The 20,892-nt window shown below is 39.7% G+C and overlaps 1 long non-coding RNA gene across 1 annotated transcript in view; it reads right to left on the reverse strand.

Annotated features, from left to right (window-relative positions):
- Positions 1–18,451: 18,451 nt before the first annotated feature.
- The window catches only part of LOC133102576 (uncharacterized), a 28,560-nt gene continuing 26,119 nt past the window's right edge, over positions 18,452–20,892 (reverse strand). The window contains exon 3 of the long non-coding RNA XR_009702998.1: positions 18,452–18,583. This is a non-coding gene — a long non-coding RNA (uncharacterized LOC133102576). The remainder of the gene's footprint in view (positions 18,584–20,892) is intronic.

Here is a 20,892-nt window from a genome sequence, read left to right on the forward strand (position 1 = left end):
GCCGAGGAGCTCGTGCTGTTTGACATCTTATGTTTAGTCAGAACTGTACCTCCTTGCTTTTGAAAATGTTTTTGCCTCTGCTTAGAATGCACCCCCTCTTTAGTTTTGTGTATTAATCCTACCCACCCCCTTTTAAACCATGACGTTTTTCCCTTTGTACCTTCCGCTCCCCAGGTCTGTCTCATCTCAATCTCCAGACTGTTTAAATTTTTAAAAATGATTTTAGACTTTCATAAAAGTTGCAAAGACATTACAGAGAATCTCTGTATGCCACTGACTCAGCTTCCCTAAAAGTTAACTCTTAAATAACAGTAGCATATTTGTCCAAACTAGGAAATTAACAAAAGTACAATACTATTAACTAAAACACAGAGTTAATTCAGATTTCACTGGCTTTTCCACTGATGTGCTTTTCTGTTCCAGGATTCAATCCAGGATACCACACTGCACTTAGTTACACACTTTTAAAATCTTATACTATTATCTGTGACTCATTTATCACTCTTTACCTTGCATTTGAATGATTTGTAGACCCTTATCCTTCTACTAGAGTGAAATCACCTTGAAGGCAGGATTCATGGCAAATCTGATTCATTTTGTTACCCTGAAGTGACTTGCACTGATTACATGCTTAGTAAATATCTATTAAGTTATATATAAAATATGTGATTGAGGTTACATCATTTCTTCACATTCTCCTGGATTCTCTTCACCCTTGTTTGCCCTTCATTTGCCAGTTGCTCCTCCACTCATCCACTTCTAAATGTTTCATGCCCAGACCTCAGACTTTGGGCCACTTCTCTTTTCTTTCTATGCTGTAGGTGACAGGTAGGTGATCTCATCCAATCTTGAAACATTAAACACTTCCAATACGCTAATTCTTCTAAAATTGTACCTCTAGCCCGGACTGCTCTCCTGATATCTAGACATCTATAGTAAAGTGCCTTTCTGACCTCTAACTTTGCATGTCTAATTAGACCCTCGAAATTAACACATCCAACATGGAGCTGCCCCCCTTCTCCCCCATCTCACGCCTGCTTCTCTAACGTTCGTCTCCATCTCAGTAAACACAGCTCTGTTTACTCAAGTCAAATACGTGAGAGTCTCTTTTTTTCCTTTCTCTTACAGCCCACACCTAGCCTCTCTGAAAACACATCAGGTTTAATGCTTTGCATGATTTTCCCAGAGGTCACAGAGTGGCAGGAGAATTGGACTCAGATCCAGGCTTTTTTCCCCATTATCCCACAGCTGCCTTGGGCATCAGAAGCAGTGGCAAGAAATTAAGTTGTTACATCTGGGTCCAGCTAGGGGCATCGGGCATGGGGAGTACTAGAGTCAGCCACATGCCAAGTGGATGCACAAAGGTAGGAGGACATAAACACCAGGGGGTGGAGCGAGATCAGAGCCTTCAAATTTGGGGAAATAAGATCTGAGCAACTTAGACTGGCTGGTCATGAAAAATGGAGAAGAGGCACCAATAACCAGAAGACCTTGTGAACAGAGACCTCAATCAAGGATCTTTTCTACATATTCTTTTATTCAATCATTTATTCACCAAATAGATGCCAGGCATCATCATAGGCACAGGAAACACAGCAATGGAAAAGAGAAATGAGGTTTATGCATTCATGTCCTTTACATTTTAGCAACAGAAAAGATAGACCATAAACCAGCAAACAAATGAACACAAATTTTTCAAATAAAAATAATTGTTACAAAGAAAATAAAGCAAGGTGAAGTAACAGTAACTAAGAAGGTGAAGGAAGGTCAGTGTAAGGAAGCAGCATTTGAGCTCAGCCATGAAGATTGGAGTGAGAAAGAAGATATACAGATTGCCAACAAACACATGAAAGAATGCTCAACATCATTTATCATTAGAGAAATGCAAATCAAAACTACACTGAGATATCATCTCACACCGGTCAGAATGGCCATCATCAAAAAATCTACAAACAATAAATGCTGGAGAGGGTGTGGAGAAAAGGGAACCCTTTTGCACTGTTGGTGAGAATGTAAATTGATACAGCCACTATAGAGAACAGTATGGAGGTTTCTTAAAAAACTAAAAATAGAACTACCATACGACCCAGCAATCCCACTACTGGGCATATACCCTGAGAAAACCATATTTCAAAAACAGTCAGGTACCACAATGTTCATTGCAGCTCTATTTACAATAGCCAGGACTTGGAAGCAACCTAAGTGTCCATCAACAGATGAATGGATAAAGAAGATGTGGCACATATATACAATGGAATATTACTCAGCCATAAAAAGAAACGAAATTGAGTTATTTGTAGTGAGGTGGATGGACATAGAGTGTGTCATACAGAGTGAAGTAAGTCAGAAAGAGAAAAATAAATACCGTATGCTAACACATATATATGCAATCTAAAAAAAAAAAAACAAAAGACCGGTCATGAAGAACGTAGGGGCAAGACCGGCAGGAAGAAAGACGCAGACCTACTAGAGAATGGACTTGAGGATATGGGGAGGGGGAATGGGAAGCTGGGACAAAGTGAGAGAGTGGCATGGACATATATACACTACCAAATGTAAAATAGCTAGCTAGTGGGAAGCAGCCACATAGCACAGGGAGATCAGCTCGGTGCTTTGTGACCACCTAGAAGGGTGGGATAGGGAGGGTGGGAGAGAGGGAGATGCAAGAGGGAAGAGATATGGGAACATATGTATATGTATAACTGATTCACTTTGTTATAAAACAGAAACTAACACACCATTGTAAAGCAATTATACTCCAATAACGATGTTAAAAAAAAAAAAAGATTGGAGTGAGAGCATTTCAGATAGAGGGAACAGGAAGTGCAAAAATTTAAAAATTAAATTAAGTTAAAAAGTGAATTTGAATGTTATAGGAAAATTAATAAGAGCAGTGTGGCTAGAGAATAGTGGAGCAGCATAGTAGCTATGAAATCAGTGAGATAGGCAGTGTCCAGATTGTAGGAGGCTTCGTGTGGCCTGGAAAAGCATTAGTGTTTTATTCTAAGGGCAATGGGAGCCACAATCTAATGCAAAATATATAAGGATTGTATGTTAGTTTACTGACATTTTGCAACTTAAGATGAACATCTGGTTGAAATGGGGAATGGAGGGGCTGAGCTAGATCCTAATGCTAAGTAGGATGTCTGACCAAAAAACTATCATGAGAGAATTGATGATAGTTCTATCTCCCTTCCTCCAACAGAGACTTAATCTCAGCAGAATCTTATTTTAATCCTCATATCATAACAAAGGACCAGAACCTAAAAATTCCATTCTTTAGTGGTGATATTCACCATTGGTAATGAAATTGCTTTTTGGGGCTAACATTCACTTTGTAATTACTGGCAAATAAATACTCTATACATACTTCTTAATGGATGCACTAAAGTAGTTAGTTAGCCTCAGAAGAAGGAATCACATTTTCTTTCTTCTACTAAGATGGTTGGAATGTACCATGGAAGTCAGGACAAGGTGACTTAGACATCTGTTCCGAACCATGTGTAGCATGCTTGCATTGCTAGCCCCTCTCTTTCTCTCTCTCTCCCTCTCTCCCAATCTCTCTCTCCATTAATCCTCCAGTGAAACTTAACTGTATAAAGCTGAAGTACCAACCTGTGCTTGTCACAAATTTGAATTCTGGAGACAAGAAACCTAGAAGGCAAGACAGCATAGCAGACTTATTTTGCTGCCACTTTAAAAATGTGGCTTCAAATTACTCAGATTTCAATATCTTCGTTTTCTCTTCAGTTGGTAATTACCATTAGGATTCTATTAACAACGAAATTTTAGCCAATTATGCTACTGAGTGCTGTGTTTCAAAAACAGACAATTACAGATGGCAATCTACTTCACGAATCTTTTATAAAAATGATATAATTCGTTAAGCTGGTTTGCTGGTCAGACAAAAAACTAAAGCAAAGGAGTTTGGGGCTTGTTTCTTATTTAGCACTGGTCAGTTGCACGCAAGAAAACTGGCAGGAGACACTGCAGTACTTTCCATTTTGCGAAGGTTGCCAAGCAGAGTCAATTTATTTCCAGAATGACTTTCAAAACGTTCTTCTAATTTTCAGCAGATATGGTTTTGCTGAAAAGTTTTTGGCCTTTAATTGGGGTCTTTCATCCAAATATCTTTCCTTTTTTCTTGTTTCTTTTTAGAGATTATGGTCTTTTTTATATAAATGTGATAAAAATCTAGGTTTCGACCATAGATCAGCACACACCAAGTCACTTGATTCAATAAAGGATCTGACTCAGCAGGAAGAACAAAAAGGTGACACACTTGTCATCTGGAAGGCCCACTGAAAACATTATCATCCACATCTCTACAAGTTTTCTTCTAGAAGCCCATTGTTCCTTTCGATCCAAAATTGTTCTTTGAAAGATTCATAAAGGGAGAATGAATGAAACAAACTGAATGAGGGAGAAGCATGTAGTAGGCTTGGAACATCTAGGTCATGTAGGACCATATTTAAACAATATCTTGTTGGAAGTTGTGTTTGTATGCACACGTGTGCCAGTGGGCGTGCAAATACTTCAATTTCATGTATTTACCAATTCACAGCCATAAAGTAGAGTGGACCTCAAGGGGAATACCAGTCATCGTTTACCCAAATGTAGCCAAATAGAACTATCCTTGAGGTAACATAATTTTCTATGGTATTGTTTTAACAAATCAGTTACTGACAGATGGGACGTTTAAAATCTTAACAGTAATTTTCTTTAACTAAACAAATTTAACAACTACTTATGTATCACCCTACACATTGAATTTAATAATTTCGGCGATCATAGGTAATTTAATCAACGCTCCTTGAGCAATGAGCATCATATTCTCTGTGTTGTGACATTTATGTGAGAATGGATGCTTCCAACCACTTGTTCTGTGTCACGTGAAGGTTCCATTTCAGATGGAGGTTTCCAGTAACAGTGTAATAAAATCTTAAATGAATACCAGAAGCATTATTTGTTTTTAAAAAGTCAAACTGAAGTTTGTGGAGGAAAAGTCAGTCAGCGTTTAATGGATGGAACAGAGAGTGGAAACATCTGACAGAACAGTAGGAAACTTTGTACTGTTTTGAATGCCTCACCACTCCTCACACCATCTGTCATGCATTTCTCATGAAATAAACAATTTTCAGAAATGTTTTGTCCAGGAAAGAGACATTTTACATTTTATTAATTTATTTATTCTACGTGGACTTAAAGTAATGACGTTTAAGAAAATCGCTTGTGAAGGAGATACTTTTTTGCTAATAGCTAGTAGTTCTTTTAGTTATGGAGGCTATGAGATGTGGATACATATTATAATAGATGGATCAAATGGGAAATGTAGGGGGGCGGCCTGAAAAGAAAGGCAGTGCTGCCAGGAGCAAACGCTGAATTTCCTGCCGGTTTTATTTCCCCAAATCAAGAGTTTCTGAGAAAGGTCTGGCTCGTAGAAGGGACTGGGGAAAGGGAGAGGAAAGATGACTCTTCTCCAGGGGGGGTCTCTCCTTCATAAAATTCTTGAACAGTTGCCACAATCTGGCCGTATTTTTCTGCCAGAGGAAACATGACAGCCTCCTCATTATTTACAATTTTCATACTATGTCTCGGTTGATTATCCAAGTCTCTTCCCACCACTCCATATGTGAAATTACATTTTTGTAAATAGTTACTATTTCCTTAATAGTTCAGGGGCATTTTCCACAACTGTTCCATGACTGTGACCCTTGACTTGACTTTGACCATGGCTTGTGAGAATTTTTTTTTTTTTTTTAAGCTGGTATATTAACTCTGCTCTTTTTTTTTTTAATTTTAATTAATTAATTAATTAATTTATGGCTGTGTTGGGTCTTCGTTTCTGTGCGAGGGCTTTCTCCAGTTGTGGCAAGTGGGGGCCACTCCTCATCGCGGTGCGCGGGCCTCTCACTATCGCGGCCTCTCTTGTTGCGGAGCACAGGCTCCAGACGCGCAGGCTCAGTAGTTGTGGCTCACGGGCCCAGCCGCTCCGCGGCATGTGGGATCCTCCCAGACCAGGGCTCGAACCCGTGTCCCCCGCACTGGCAGGCAGATTCTCAACCACTGCGCCACCAGGGAAGCCCTGTGAGAATGTTTTTAACATCACCTCTCTAGGACTTTTTCTACTTAATAATTTTCAGCTTCAGTTTTTCTCCTTTTGTTTCTTCGACTCTACAAATGCCTTTTTTTTTTTTTTTTTTTGTCGTATCGAGGAGACGAGTGTTGTGATAGGAGACTCTGAACACAGTCTCAGCTTCCATGTAGCTGTATGTTCTTGGACCAGTTGCTTAACCTCCTGCTTCTTCGATCCTAAACGGGTCGTGGTGACGCGTACTCCTCGGGGCTGTGGTGAAGGTTGAATGAGATAATGTATTTAGAGCATCTGGTTCCTATCAGGAAATAGATGTTTATTCCCTCCCCACACTTATTTCCTCTGTTTCTTTAATCATTATTCCCGTTACTGTATCCGTCTTTCATCTACCAGCTTCTCCCGCTTCCCTGTGTTCACGGCACTGCCTTTGTCCTTCTCGTGGATGGATGACAAGACAGAGGCGCTGTGTGCTGAAACCGTGCTCTCCCCCATCTATTATGCTATGTTCAAAACAATTTTAAGGCTCCACAATTCATACTTCATAGAGCAATAAAAAGTAGCAGGAATTCTAAAACTACCAGAACGTTCTGACTTTCACTCACACTTTTCAAATTTATCTTTCAACTTCCATATTTCTGAGGTCCAGACACATGTTGTTGCTTTCTTTCTCCCACTCCCTATCTCTCTTTGTAATTTCATTATTCCCTTGCTTTCTATTAGCATTTCCCCCCTCCTTTTGCACTATCCTTTAATTGGGTATCCCCTTGAGATTAACAGTGATTTCTTCTGGGTTAAATCTAGTGGCCTTGCATCTCTAAATTTAGTTGCCCTGTACTGACCTTAACGCTAATTACTGGACTTAATGCTAATTACTGGCCTTGCTGTTTAATCTGTTCTTCTGTGGTAGCACCTATTTCCTCACATCTCTCATCCAGTTCCTCATTCTCACACGTGGCAGAGCTTCAAATTATAGTACCCACCTTATCTAAAACATCTTTTATAGCCACTTTTTCTTTTCCCTTTTTCCAGGCACTAAAACAATCTGAAACTCCACCTGTTTTCCATTTTATTTGCTATGATGATTGTTAGGGATCTCCAGAGAAACAGAATCAACAGGATAGATAGATAGATAGATTATTGATAGATAGATGTTAGATGGGTGAATAGAGAGATAGATCGAAGAGGAGATTTATTATAGGAATTGGCTTATGTGACTATGGAGGCTGACAAGTCTCATAATCTGCCATCTGCAGGCAGACGTACCAGGAAAGCTGGGGGTGGAATTCAGTCTCAGTCTGAAAGCCTGAGAACCAGGGAGGCTGTTGCTGTGAGTCCTGGAGTCTGAAGGCCCAAGAGCCAGGAGCTCCAATATCCAAGGGCAGGAAAAGATGGGTGTCCCTGCTCAAGAAGAGAGAAAGAATTCACCCTTCCTTTGTCTTTTTGTCCCATCTGCACCCATAATGAATTGAATGATGCCCTCCACATTGGTGAGAATGGATCTCTTTACTCAATCTACTGAACCAAATGCTAGTCTCTACCAGAAACACCTCATAGACCCACCCGGAAATGATATTTTACCAGCAATTTGGGCATCCCTTCGCCCAGTCAAGTTGATGCATAAAACTGGCCATCACGAGTCTACTCTTATCAGCTTGGTACCCATATGCATCTCCTTCAACTTAATTTTCAAGTAAGGACAGTAACAGGATCATAATTCCACCTAACATGATACAGCTATACAGCGCACGACAGAAAACACACTCAGAATGCCATGATCTGAGTGTCTGTGTACTCCCAAAATTCTTATGTTGAAATCCTAACCCCTAAAGGTGATGGTATCAGTAGATGGGGACCTCGGAGGTGATTAGGTAGTGAGAGTGAAGCCCTCCTGATTGGGAGAGTGCTCTTACAAAAGAGATCCCACGGAGCTCCCTAGCCCCTCCACCATGGGAAGGTGAAAGAAGTCTGGGACCTGGAAGAGGACCTCACCCTATCGTGCTGGTCTTGGACCTCCAGCCTCAAGAACTGTGAGCAAATTTCTGCTGCTTATAAGCTACTGCATCTGTGGTTGTGTGTTATAGCAGCCTGAATGGATTACGACAGACATCTTCCTCTTGCAAGCTCCCGTAAAGCCTTCTAGTCTTTCCCCTCCCGCTTTTACCTTAAACAATAACTATAATTAAATGTTAAAACACCATTTTAATTGTCCCTACCTAGTTCAGGAACTTGCCATGCTTCTCAATTGTCTGTTTCTTAAAATTAGTACTGAAACCAAGTTTCAAGGCATCTCACCCACTCGAGTCCTGAAATCGGCTTATTCTTTATTATTCTCTATGAGTATTTCTTTGTAAGTTTTCCACATAGGCATCTAGGTATGTAGAAAAGAATCCTGCAATGAATGTATTACTTTGGATTCTCCCGGGCCAATGTTAACCAGTGGTAAAAGGTGGAGGAGCTGGTGTGCCGAAACCATCGTGGAGAAAGTAGAGAAAACAAATGATTTGTCTGTGGTTCTGCGTACTAATTAATTTATATTGAGACACCATCATACCTACCTATATATGAGCTGACTAACTTTTCTGAGACAGAGAACTGTTCGGGGCTATTTAAAACTATTAAGGTTGTTAACTATTACTTCATATAAGCAAGATAAATAAATCCTATTGTCCAAATAATAACTGAGCTTTCTAGCTCTTTTTTTTTTTAAATTAATTAATTAATTAATTATTTTTGGCTGTGTTGGGTCTTCGTTTCTATGCGAGGCCTTTCTCCAGTTGCGGCGAGCGGGGGCCACTCTTCATCGCGGTGCGCGGGCCTCTCACTGTCGCGGCCTCTCGTTGCGAAGCACAGGCTCCAGACGCGCAGGCTCAGTAGTTGTGGCACACGGGCCCAGTTGCTCCGCGGCATGTGGGATCCTCCCAGACCAGGGCTCGAACCCGTGTCCCCTGCATTGGCAGGCAGACTCTCAACCACTGCGCCACCAGGGAAGCCCCTCTAGCTTTGTTTTTTAACAGCACCAAAGTCAAGTCTTCCAAGAAAACAACTGCTTTCACAAGTACCATCTCATGGTCTCCATGCTCTGTGTTGTATTTGTTATGAGGACTGGTAACTTAGTACTCACATTACTAATAGAGGCAAATATTGATACTTGTGCTGACATTTCAGTTGGTTTGTCCTGATCCCCACAGTTTCTGCAGTGGGGCAAGGCTAACTGGCCTTTTCAACCAGCATGTCCAAGGATGGAGATTCTTCTCTCTCACTTGCCTTCTAGATTCTCTCTCTTACCTCATGGTCTCTCTAATACCCTTTCCTTTCCATACTCACAGAGCCACCAAGTAGATGCCTTTTTCACATAGTGATTGGATTGTTGAAACCTGGTTTGTCTCCCTGCCATTAGTCCTGCCTGACTTTAATCTATCCTGCCCATCACGGCAAAGTGAGATTTCCTGGAGCAGAGCTTGGAGACTTCCCACCTACTGCTCCAAGAGTTTAATGCTCTTCTATTCAGGATGCTTGGTGTGAGGACAGCGAGGAAACTGCCCTTATCCAGCAGTATGCCCGCAGTTCCAAACAAAACGTACACTTTATCCTTATTAAGTCTAGACCATGCTTACCATGGTTCTTCCTATGCTGATGTTTTCAGTGACTCTGTGAAGGAAGACTTTCCATCACCAGCAGATATAAACTAAAATAAAAGTAACACAGAGTATTCCAAAATATAAATAGTAATTTATTTATTGGCAATTTTTGATGCTTTTCCTCCATCTTCTGGCCCATTAGCATCTGGCCCACTGAGGAAGTCAGATGTGTTAATTCCTTGTCTTTCAGATGCTGGATGACACCTTTAAGAAGCCATGTAACAAAGATTCACTGTTCAGTGGAATCATGCAAATCGAGGTGCCCAGCTGGAGCCCAGTCCCCATACTAAAGAGATGCTGTGGCCAAAAAAGAGTTCCACACTCCTCACCCTACTCCCATCCAACTTATTACTTTGTCCACTACCTGCCAACACCTGTCTCCACCTTGCCCCTTCTTAGTGTACTTGCATCTCTGCTTCTTGCCTTTCACTTCCTCTACAGGATCATGATGTATATCTTGCCTTCCAGTTTGACAAAGGACAGCAAGATTATTTGATTTCTCGAACTGGACAGAACCTTTTCTCGTAAGTGTTATTCTGGGCCCTGTTGCCTCCCTGGTTCTGGCTCCAGAGGATCAATGTTGGCTGTTATCTTGAATGCTTATAAGCCCTGTGGAAATGCAGACAGTGAGATACTTGAGTTTTTGTCAATGTCACTATTCTACAATTGAAAGCATGCAATTGTTGAACCCACCCTACTTCACCGGAGAGATATTCTCTTCCAGGTTTTTGGCTGCAATTGGAAAAGTTTATGATCTTCTAGACTCTGTCATGTCTTCTTTTTGTAATAACTATTTTGTAATGCTACCTTTATGATTCCAAAGTAAAAGCCAAGAATAATGTAACCTATATACACAAAGTTTCCCAAAAAATTAAAAAGAATGTACAAACTTATATAAAAGAGAAATAGGAGAAAAATAATTCATAATAGATTAGCATGGATTTCATTATGTAAATGCATAGGAATGAGCATTCTAGAAGACATAACACTGTAGTGAGATGGCTGTACCTATGTACCAAACCTACTTGTGACAACTATAAAGGCAGATGGTTAGAGGTGTGTTTTATTTGGAGACTGAAATAGCATACATAAGTGGTGCTACTGTCAGAATGTGATCAAAAACAGTGGTAAAGTCCAAACAAAACAAAATACGATCTTCCCCCTGGGAAATGTAGTGTTGTTATATAAAATAGAATTAGCTTCTAGACTCAGGTAATATAAATAGGTTTTTAACTTATACGAATACCTTGTGGAACAATGACAAGTTTTGTAGGATTCTAGATAAATTTTTATTGTCTGGACTGTCTCTTGTATTCCAGGACATCTAGCATTCCTGGACCCTGCCTACAGATCTAGTCAAAGTCAGTAGCTTCTTCACTGTGGTGACAACCCAAAATTGTTCCTTCTCCCATTTATAAAATGCCACCAAGAGGATGGTAGGGCTCCCATTGAGTGGCAGAGTTGGTGGGGGTGTGAATTGACATTTATTACACACCTACTATGTTGCAACATCTATGAAGATATCTTACATGTTTTTTAACTTCATTTTCAAAATCGACCTTTGAGGTAGGCAGCCTAGAGAGGTTAAATAACTTACTTGAGGTCACACAGCTAAGAAGTAATGAGCTGAGTAGAGCTTGGTTCCATTGCTGGTGGCATTCTTGGCTCTCTGTGCAGAAAACTAAGAAATGGTCAATATCACACACACAGCAGGAGAGGCCCTTTCATGGAAATTTCAAGGGGGTTCCCAGCTGAGCCATGCCAGATGCATGAAAGCCCAGCCCAGGCAGAGAATGTCAATCAAGCTATTCACAAGCTCCAGCTGAGTAAGGTCCTGTCCACTGCTGTGCAGCAGAGTCTAAATCTTGGCCCAAGACCCAGCCCTGGAACAAGGCTGCTCTCTGTGGGACTTTTCTTTCTTTCTTAAAAAAAAAACCAAAAACCTACATTGTTTTCCTTCTTATAATGGAAATAATAGATGCTAATTGTAAAATATTCCTACAATGTAGAAATGCATAAAACGGGAAGTAAAAATTCTGTAATACCATCCCTCAAAGATAATTGTTGCTATCCAATTGGTATACATCCTTTGGAATTTTTCTCTGGAGTGTATAAAAACAGTAATTTTAAATGAGATCACGCTATACATAGTGCTTTTAACTTGCTATTTTTATTTAACAATATATTGTGGCTGTTAATCCTTGTCAATATACAGAAAACAACCCCTCTCCTTTATTTTTAAGGGCTGCATAATATAGAATTATTTACTCTCTCTTGCTCTAGGTCCATGAGGAAACTTTGCCTAGGGGAAATAGACCACAAAAAGTAATTTTTAAAACTTTTCTGTCATCACAAACAATGCTCTAATGGACATCATTGAGCATATATAACTTTGCACAAGGGTATAACTACTCCCACAGGATAAATTCCTAGAAATTGAATTGTCAAATTGCCCTCTAAAAGGCTCTACCAATTTACAATTATACCAATGGCACATGAAAATCTCAATTCTCTACACCCCAGCAAACTCTAGTTGTTAACGATTCTTTTTTTTCTACTGGTTTTGGGAAAATAGTGCATGTTCCTTATTTTAAAAATACAGTTAAGTATATGAAAAACTAATAATGCTTGAAATCACACCCTTCAAGGATTTCTTTTGAGATGTTTTGCTACACGTCTGTAGTGTGTTGATTGGTGCCTCCACAGAGGTATGTCCACCAGGAACCTGTGAATGTAACTCATGTGGAGAAAGGTATCAGTAGCAGTACCTGTATTAGTCAGGGTTCCTCAGAGAAACAGAACTAGTAGGATATATAAGGATATAGATAGAAGGAGACATTATAGGAATTGGCGCATGCAATTATGGAGGCCAAGAAGTCCCACAGTTTGGAACCCCAGAACCAGGAAAGATGGTGGTATAATTCAGTCAGAGTCTGTAGGCCTGAGAACTAGGGGAGTCAGTGATGTAACTCCCAGTCTGAGGCCAAAAGCCTGAGAACTTGGATCTGTTGATGTAAGTCCCAGAGTCTGAAGGCTGGAGAACCAAGAGCTCCAATGTCGTAGGGCAGGAGAGGTGAATGTCCCATCTCTCTCTCCCTCTCTCTCACTCTTTTTTTCAATCTGGATCTTTTAATGCGCATTTTCTCAGTCTTTACAAGAACTACACAATGTAACTCTTACCCTTCCTCTGCCTTTTTGTTCTATTTGAGCCCTCAGTGGATTGGATTGGATTGGATTGGATGATGCCCATCCACAATGGGGAGGGCAGATCTTCTTTCTCAGTCTATTGATTCTCTTCCAGAAACACTCCCACAGAATATCTAGAAATAATGTTTTATCAACTATCTGGGCATCCCTTAGCCCAGTCAAGCTGACACAAAATATTAACCATCACAGTACTTTGTTCCTTTTTATGGTTGTATCAGTACTTCATTCCCTTTTATCATTACATAATGTTTCATTGCATGGATACACCACTTTTGTTTACCCATTCATCTATATTCCAATTGTTTCCACTTTTTGGTTATTATGAATAATGCTGCTACAAACATACATGTACAAGTTGTTGTATAGACATATGTTTTCAATTCATTTGGATATATAACCAAGAGTGGAATTGCTGGGTGGTATGATTATTCTATGTTTAAGTTTTTGAGGAACTGCCAAACTGTTTTCCACAGTGGCTGCACCATTTTACCTTCCCACTAGCAATGTATGAGGATTCCAATTTCTCCACATCCTCACTAACACTTGTCATTTTCTTTCTTTTTTTAAATTATACTTAGCCTAGTGGATATGAAGTGGCATCTCATTGTGGTTTTGATTTGTATTTCCTTAATGACTAATGTTTTGAGCACATAATCACTTTTAATGCTTCAGAATAGTCCATTGTATGTATGTACCCTGGTTTATTTCACAATTTATTTAAGCCGTTTCCTACTGATAGGCAAGCAGAATTTTCCAAAATCTTTTCACCATTATAAGCAATTTTGCAGTATATCTATTCGCTTTGCTCAATAAATACAGTTCTTTAGTGTAAAGTCCTGGGATTAAGATTGCTAGTGAAAAAATGCTCATTTTACATTTTAACACGTATTAACAAACAGTCCTCCTGAATAGTTATGCTTATTTTCTGGCGGTGCCTGTTCTTCCACATGCTGGATAACAATGTTGCAACTAAGCCACCGAGCCTTGGTGCACAAGAAATGTCATATTCCCTTATTTACTTAAAAACAAAACAAAACAAAACTTAAATTAGACTTGGTGGTCTATCCTGTTGACGTGGGAAAAGGGATTAAATTACAGCTGTAACTGGGGATCTCCTCCAAACCTGTCCCCCACCCTAAGCCACAAGGTCTTGCAAAATCTGGGGATTCTTAAAACTATTCCAGTGCAGCAGAGAGATCCCCAAAGCCTTCTGTCCACAGAGCTGCAACAGCCGTGCTTATTCTCCAGGGCCTCACTATCCCTTGGCATCTGATGACTCTGCCGTTTCCATGCCATACTTGGGGAACTTTAAAAAGCTGTAAACCTAGAGCTGGTTTCCAGACTCCGAAGGGTGCTGCCCCCCCCGGGGTGGGGGGCAGGGGGCTCAAGTCCTGCCGCCCTCATGACCCTTTGAACCTCAGCTTTCTCTTTCCCTGTAAATCACCCTCTGTTTTCTTCCATCTCTGTCTCCATCTCTCTTTCCACTTTCTCTCCACCTCTCTATGAAACCAGACAATTTGGTCAATAAGTTCAGTTGTGTACAAATGACAGGCAGAGCCAGGGAGATTTTGTCTGGCAAATCTGGAAAAATCCATGAGATAAGAAAACAGAAAGGCTGGAATGGGGGTACAACATGCTTACAGGAAGAACAAACACAAATTAATCGCTCTACTCTGCTTCATTATGTCTCTCTTTTTCATCTCTGTTAATCTGATATACAAAAATTGGTTTTTTTTCTTTGCTCATTCTTCTCTTGAGGTGTTTCTTGTCTTCCACATTGATTAGAAATCTTTTTAATCTTTGTCACCCTAATAGGTATTAGATTATATTTTGCTTTGTTTGAATTTGTATGTATTTTATTTAGTGATGTTGGTCAACTTCTCCTGTGTTTGTTCTTCATTTATAAGTCTCTTCTGTGAATTACCTTTTCATTTTCTTTGCTTATTTCCTAATGAGTGTTTGACTTACTGATATGTAGGCACTCTTTTTTTTTTTTTAATTGGAGTATAGTTGATTTACAATGTTGTGTTAGTTTCAGGTGTACAGCAAAGTAAATCAGTTATACATATACATATAGCCACTCTTTTTTTTTTTTTTAGATTCTTTTCCCATGTGTAGGCATGCTTTATAACAAAAATATTCAACCTTTCAAATGCATCACAAGTATTTCCTCTTAGTCTGTTATATCCTGGCCAAGTTTTCTATGGTATTTAAGTTTCTAAATTTATGTAATCAACTGTCAATATTTTCCTTTTCACTTTTTGGAATTTTTCCTGAGTGTCACAATAGGTTTTTCTACACCGAGAAATATTTTTGTTTTAGTGCTATATTTTGTTTTGGTGCTCCCATATTTTATTATATTATTATATTCTTTATTTGCATATTTAAACCATCTGGATTGTGTGTGTGTTGTATGAAGAAAGAATATAATTTTTCTTGGCTAGCAAATTTTCCCAAATTATTTATTGATTAATCTACCTGTTATTTACATATTTGAACTGCTTCCTTTTCCTCATTCTTTTTTCTAAGTAGTATTGCTGATGTATATAATTAATTCTATATATTTACCTTATTTCTAACCACCTTACTGAACTCTAATGTGAAACTATCAGTTATTTCTTTGGGTTTTCTATATATAAGAATACTAGTATCATCGAAGAGAGATGTTTTTAGCTCTCATATAAACGTCAGTGAAATTATAGTTTTCTTCCTATGAGTTTTATGTATTTCTTATTAAATTTAGTTATTACTGTTGGGAATAGAGTAGATAGGTCTGTGTGGGTCTGTTTGTCTTATTGCATAAGTAGGACATCTTGAGCAATATTAAATAATAAAGCTGAACCCCTTCTTTCCTTAAAAAATATTTTGCTGCTAGTGAATGCACATTTAAAATATTTAAGGGACTTGTCAAGTTGCCCTCTTAAAAATTTTTCCAATTTATACTCCCACTCGAGTACCTAAGAGTGTCTATTTCCTACACCTATGTCAGAAAAGGGTCATAATGTGTAATATAGATATTTCATCTGGGCATGAAATGAACATGGTCTTTGAAGCAGTAAATCAGATCACCCTAGCAATAGTCTGGCATATTTCTCTCCTAGTCTTGTTTTCCCATTGCACCAACTGTGGGCTCAAATTCTTTGCTTTGCTGCTGGCACTTTCTCCACTCAGCTCACAGCCTCCTATCTCGCCTCAATCTTGGCTCTAACCTCGCCATTCCTCCCCCTTGTTTGATTTGCTAATTCACCCCTCCGTGTAGGAGATGGAATTGGCCTGGTCAGTCAGATACTGGCCAAGTGGAGCAGAATGTGTCAAAGACTGGGTTTCCCAGGGACTGGAGCTGGAACTAAGTCAAAGTCCAGAGGTTGAAAAGCAGAAGATACCCTGTACAAACAACAGGAGGACCAAATGCAAACACCGGCCCCGAGCTTTTAAAACCCAGACACAGCCGGCTCACTGCTGAGCTCATCAGCCTCAGGGAAGCGGGTAGCACAGTAAGAAATGAGTCTGGAGAAGTAGGCAGGTACCAGAAAATGAGTAGCCATGTGTACCCTACTTAGGAGTTTGGACTTGGATGTCTAAGTAATAGGGAAAAGATCCAAGTTACAGAAATATGAAATCAGATCTGATAATTATTTTGAAAAATAATTGGAAAGGGGTATGACTGGATGAAAGCTATATGGAGGAGAAAGTGTTGAGGAAGGCTTTTAGATTCTTAGTATGGATGTCTAAATGGCTGGGGCATCAATTCCACGGTTCTTCAGAGAAACAGAGCCAGTAGAATGGTGGGTGATGGCAAGTCTGAAGTACGTAGGGGAGGTTGGCAGGCTGAAAACTCTCAGGCAGGAGCTAAGCTGATGCTGCTGTCTTGAGGCCAAATTTCTTCTTCTTCAGGAAAGACTCAATTTTGCTTTGCAACTGATGGGATGAGGTTCACTCAGATTATAAAGATATTCTCCTTGACTTCAAGTCAACTAATTGTAGATGTTAACCACATCTACAAAATACCTTCTAAGCAAGACCTAGATTAGTGTTTATCTGATAACTGGCTACTATGGCCTAGACAAGTTGACATATAAAACTGACCATTACAGACGGTGACACTATTAACTGTATAGAGACTACAGGAGAAGCGAATTTGGGGGCAATTGAGAAAAAAATCTGTTTGGTTTTGGACACGTTGAGAGTGAGGAACCTACAGTACATCTAGGGGGAACAGAGATACTGTAGGGTGTCGGAGAATGTGTTCTGGATTAGAACTTTAGAGTGAGGTAGTTCAAACCACAAGTAAGGATAAGACTCCACAGGAGGTGTTCATGAGGCGTAGCTGCAAATACTCACTCATGGAAGTGAGTTTAGGGGGTGGACCAGAGATTTCAGTAAGTAGGGAGTGGTGAGGACTATAGTAACCGGAGAGCAAATGGCCAGCAACTTCTATTTAGTTCCAACTAATTAGCTATGATGCACAAATGTTGGTCTAGTGTTGTCAAATCTTTCCATGTTTTAAAAGAACCTGGAAAATCTAAATGAATAAATGAAAAGTTCAGGTTTCAAATCCTGTTTCTTATATTTGCCTAAAATAATATTGAGCCCAAATTGAATGTATCTGTGGACGGTATCCAGTTTGTGGGCCTCTACTTTGAGAACTCTGAAGAAGAGTGAGGCCAGAAGACGGTGGATGAAACTCTGGGAACTCCAGCATTGAAGGATCAGTATGAGAATGTGTCAAGCGTGGGATACAAGGACTAAAATGAGGCCATAAAACATGACCATTGGAAGTCAGGTGATGAATTATCCTGTGAAGTACCTTAGTAGTATGGTGGAGGCAAAAGGTGGATTATACATGTGGAAGAATGTTGAGACTATTTTTTCAAGCCCTGTCTCATAAATAATTTTTTTTCACATAAACAGTTTAGTAACTCCCGCCTCACTTTTAGCTCTTGAGAACAAGAGCTAAAGAGCAAATGTACGTTTCTTGCTCCCTTCATGTGTCTGTGCTCAGACTGAGGGAATATGTGGTTCTATGGTCCTCGAACACTTTGATCTTCCTGGTTCCTGGAGTTCAAGGGGCGCAAACAAAAAATATCAAATAAACCATAAATGCAATTTATTTCTACCAATAAATTCGATGTAAGTTTATGCAAAGCAATTAATAAAGATAATACATTGCAACAATTTATGAACACTGCCCTAGACAGAATCACTGCAACTTCATATATTCAGCAAAAATAATAAAATTTACACAAAACACTCATTCTTCCCAAGATTCTCTAAGACCTCCAGAGAGTAAGTTCATCAAAGGCCAAGGAAGTTGAAGTTTGTAGCTTCTATACTTGTCAATTGACAATTCAGTATTTAATCACCAGTCACGCCTGTATTTTTTTCTATGTTCTAAGACCAAAAAGGTGAAAAAGCGTCCAATGCAATTGAAATTGTGTTTGCCCATGAATGAGGAAGAAGTGTTGCTTTGTGTGCATATGCATGTATGTGTGTGTGTGTGTGTGTATGTGCACACATGAATGAAAAACTTTATTTCCTCGTGGGTTCATACCAGTCAGCAGGACTCTGCAAGCTGCTTTCATGCTCCATGAACAACGCTGCACTCTTGCCATCAAGCTTGAGATGGCAGCCGGAAGCGACTTTTCTGGGGAAATAAATGTAGAGTCTTTAGAGACTGGCCCTAACCAAAGGGGGAGGAAGCTTCACAATTGAGTTGAAAGTTAAGGGAATGAAGAAGTCTGTTGCCATAGATGTCCCCACCCTGTAACCAAAATCCCCTTTAAATTCCATGGGATTTCACTAATTGTAGATGAGTATGGGTTAACATGCTTAAAATGCAAAATCCCAGGCAGGAAAAAGCAACTTTTCACACTTTAGGCTTGATTAGTTGGTTTTTCTGTTTACACTTCTCTGAGATCAGCAGGTTTGAAAGAATGTGAGTTTGATGGAAAAGGAAACTGGAAAAAAGTAGTGATCATCTTGGAGGGGGAGAGACTTCAGAGGAGGCAGGGAGGGGACCTCAGAGAAGACATGAGACTCAAGGGAGCAGGGGAGCAGGAATCTGGGTAAGGATAAGGAGAGGATTAGGAGACAGAGGATAAGAACCAAGAAGTTGAAATGCCAAGTAGCAAAGACAAGTTTTATTTATGTCCTATTGCCGCTTGACTTTCCTTGTGGTTAGGTGATGAAATGCTTTGCCTGGTGGCAATTGAACTGGCAGGGACTTCCCTGGTGGCACAGTGGTCGGGAGTCTGCCTGCCAATGCAGGGGACGCGGGTTCGGGCCCCGGTCCGTGAGGATCCCACATGCCACAGAGCGGCTGGGCCCGTGCGCCACAACTGCTGAAGCCCACGTGCCACAAATGCTGAAGCCCGTGCGCCTGGAGCCCGCGCTCCGCAACAGGAGAGGCCACCGCGGTGAGAGGCTTGCACACCCAGGTGGGGAGTGACCCTCACTTGCCGTGGCTGGAGGGAGCCCGCACGCAGCGGCGAAGACCCAGCGCAGCCAGGAATAAATGAATGAATGAATGAATAAATAAATAAATTTATATTAAAAAAAAATTTAACTGGCAGCTGCCTGGGCTGGGGTTGGGGATGGTGAGGGTGGGGGAGAGGAGGGATTGATCCCACCCAGAGATGCTGGGCTAAAGTGACGATGAGGAAGAATCTAATTAAAATATCTCAAATTAATTAAGAAACTATGGTAGTTGAGGGCTGAGTCATCAGAGCACTGCCACAGAAATCACTTTCTAACATCTTCATCTATTGGACAGGGACTTTTCTCAAATCTGATTTCTCTATTTGGCTAAACTTAAATTGAAACTATGTGTATGTGTGTGTGTATATATATATGGTAGCTAATACAGTTTAACTGTACAATTACTCTTGTTCTAACTTGACTTTAATTTGTCACAGGTTATTTTTTATAGGTGACTGTAATTTGTTAGTTCTTGGATTTTAAATGTATTTCCATAATTTTTATGTCAGGGGAGGAGTTAAAAAACTGGTGCTAAATTATCTTTAATATCTTATATTCACATACAGATTTACAGTGCTTATTTTTGGACTGAACAGTAGAGGTGAAAAGAACATTTAACCTTTCAATCTGCACAAATTCCCTGAGGAAGGCATTAGTATTTCTATTTAACAGCTAAGGAAACTTAACTTCCCTCTCTACCCTGTTTGTGACTCTTTGTGAGCTATTTATTCACATATGTTGTTCAGAGGGCATCAGGAGGAAGCAGGCAATTAGGAAACAATCTGAGTAAGGTAAACAAACACCATATAGAATGCTACAGAGTTTGATTAAAATGATAACTATTGACTTTTATTTTTATTTTATTTTTTTTAGTTGATTGAATTGAGACAGTTGTTTAATTTCTTTGAAATTCAAATAAAATTAATGGCTATTGTCAGGATGGAGAAAATGTGCATAACGTTACTTGCATATTAATTACTACAAAGTAACACTCTATAATGTTAATTATTGCTATTATTATTATTATAAAAAGAAAAATCTTAAACCTAGTGCTCTGAAATTATAACTATTGACTTTTAAAAGAGTAAAGCAGAACACCAGATTCCTAACAACTTGGCTGTCCACATGTTTCTGTAGTACCTGTGGCTGAGGCCTAGCAAATTTTGTCTTCACATTTGTTGTGAAAGAGAAAATCCTTATGACTACATGATAGCTCGCTGTTTTGTTCTGAAGATTAAGTAAAAGCAAATGAAGTAAAGAGTGTGACTAAATAGGATAGATAAAAATGGAAGAATTATGCGTCAGACGTGAAAACTCAAGAAGACCCGTGATATTCTTATATTGCTGTTTCTCTTAAGCTTCCCAGGGTATGCTAAATTTTTGCAAAAAGTCAGGAGGTTTAGAAACCACACAGAGAAACATTCCTTGGAAAGAGGAACTCTTCAATGGTCTAAGATTACAGATCCTTGAATTGGA

This window comes from Eubalaena glacialis, chromosome 12, assembly GCF_028564815.1.
Source record: "Eubalaena glacialis isolate mEubGla1 chromosome 12, mEubGla1.1.hap2.+ XY, whole genome shotgun sequence".
Taxonomy (NCBI): domain Eukaryota; kingdom Metazoa; phylum Chordata; class Mammalia; order Artiodactyla; family Balaenidae; genus Eubalaena; species Eubalaena glacialis.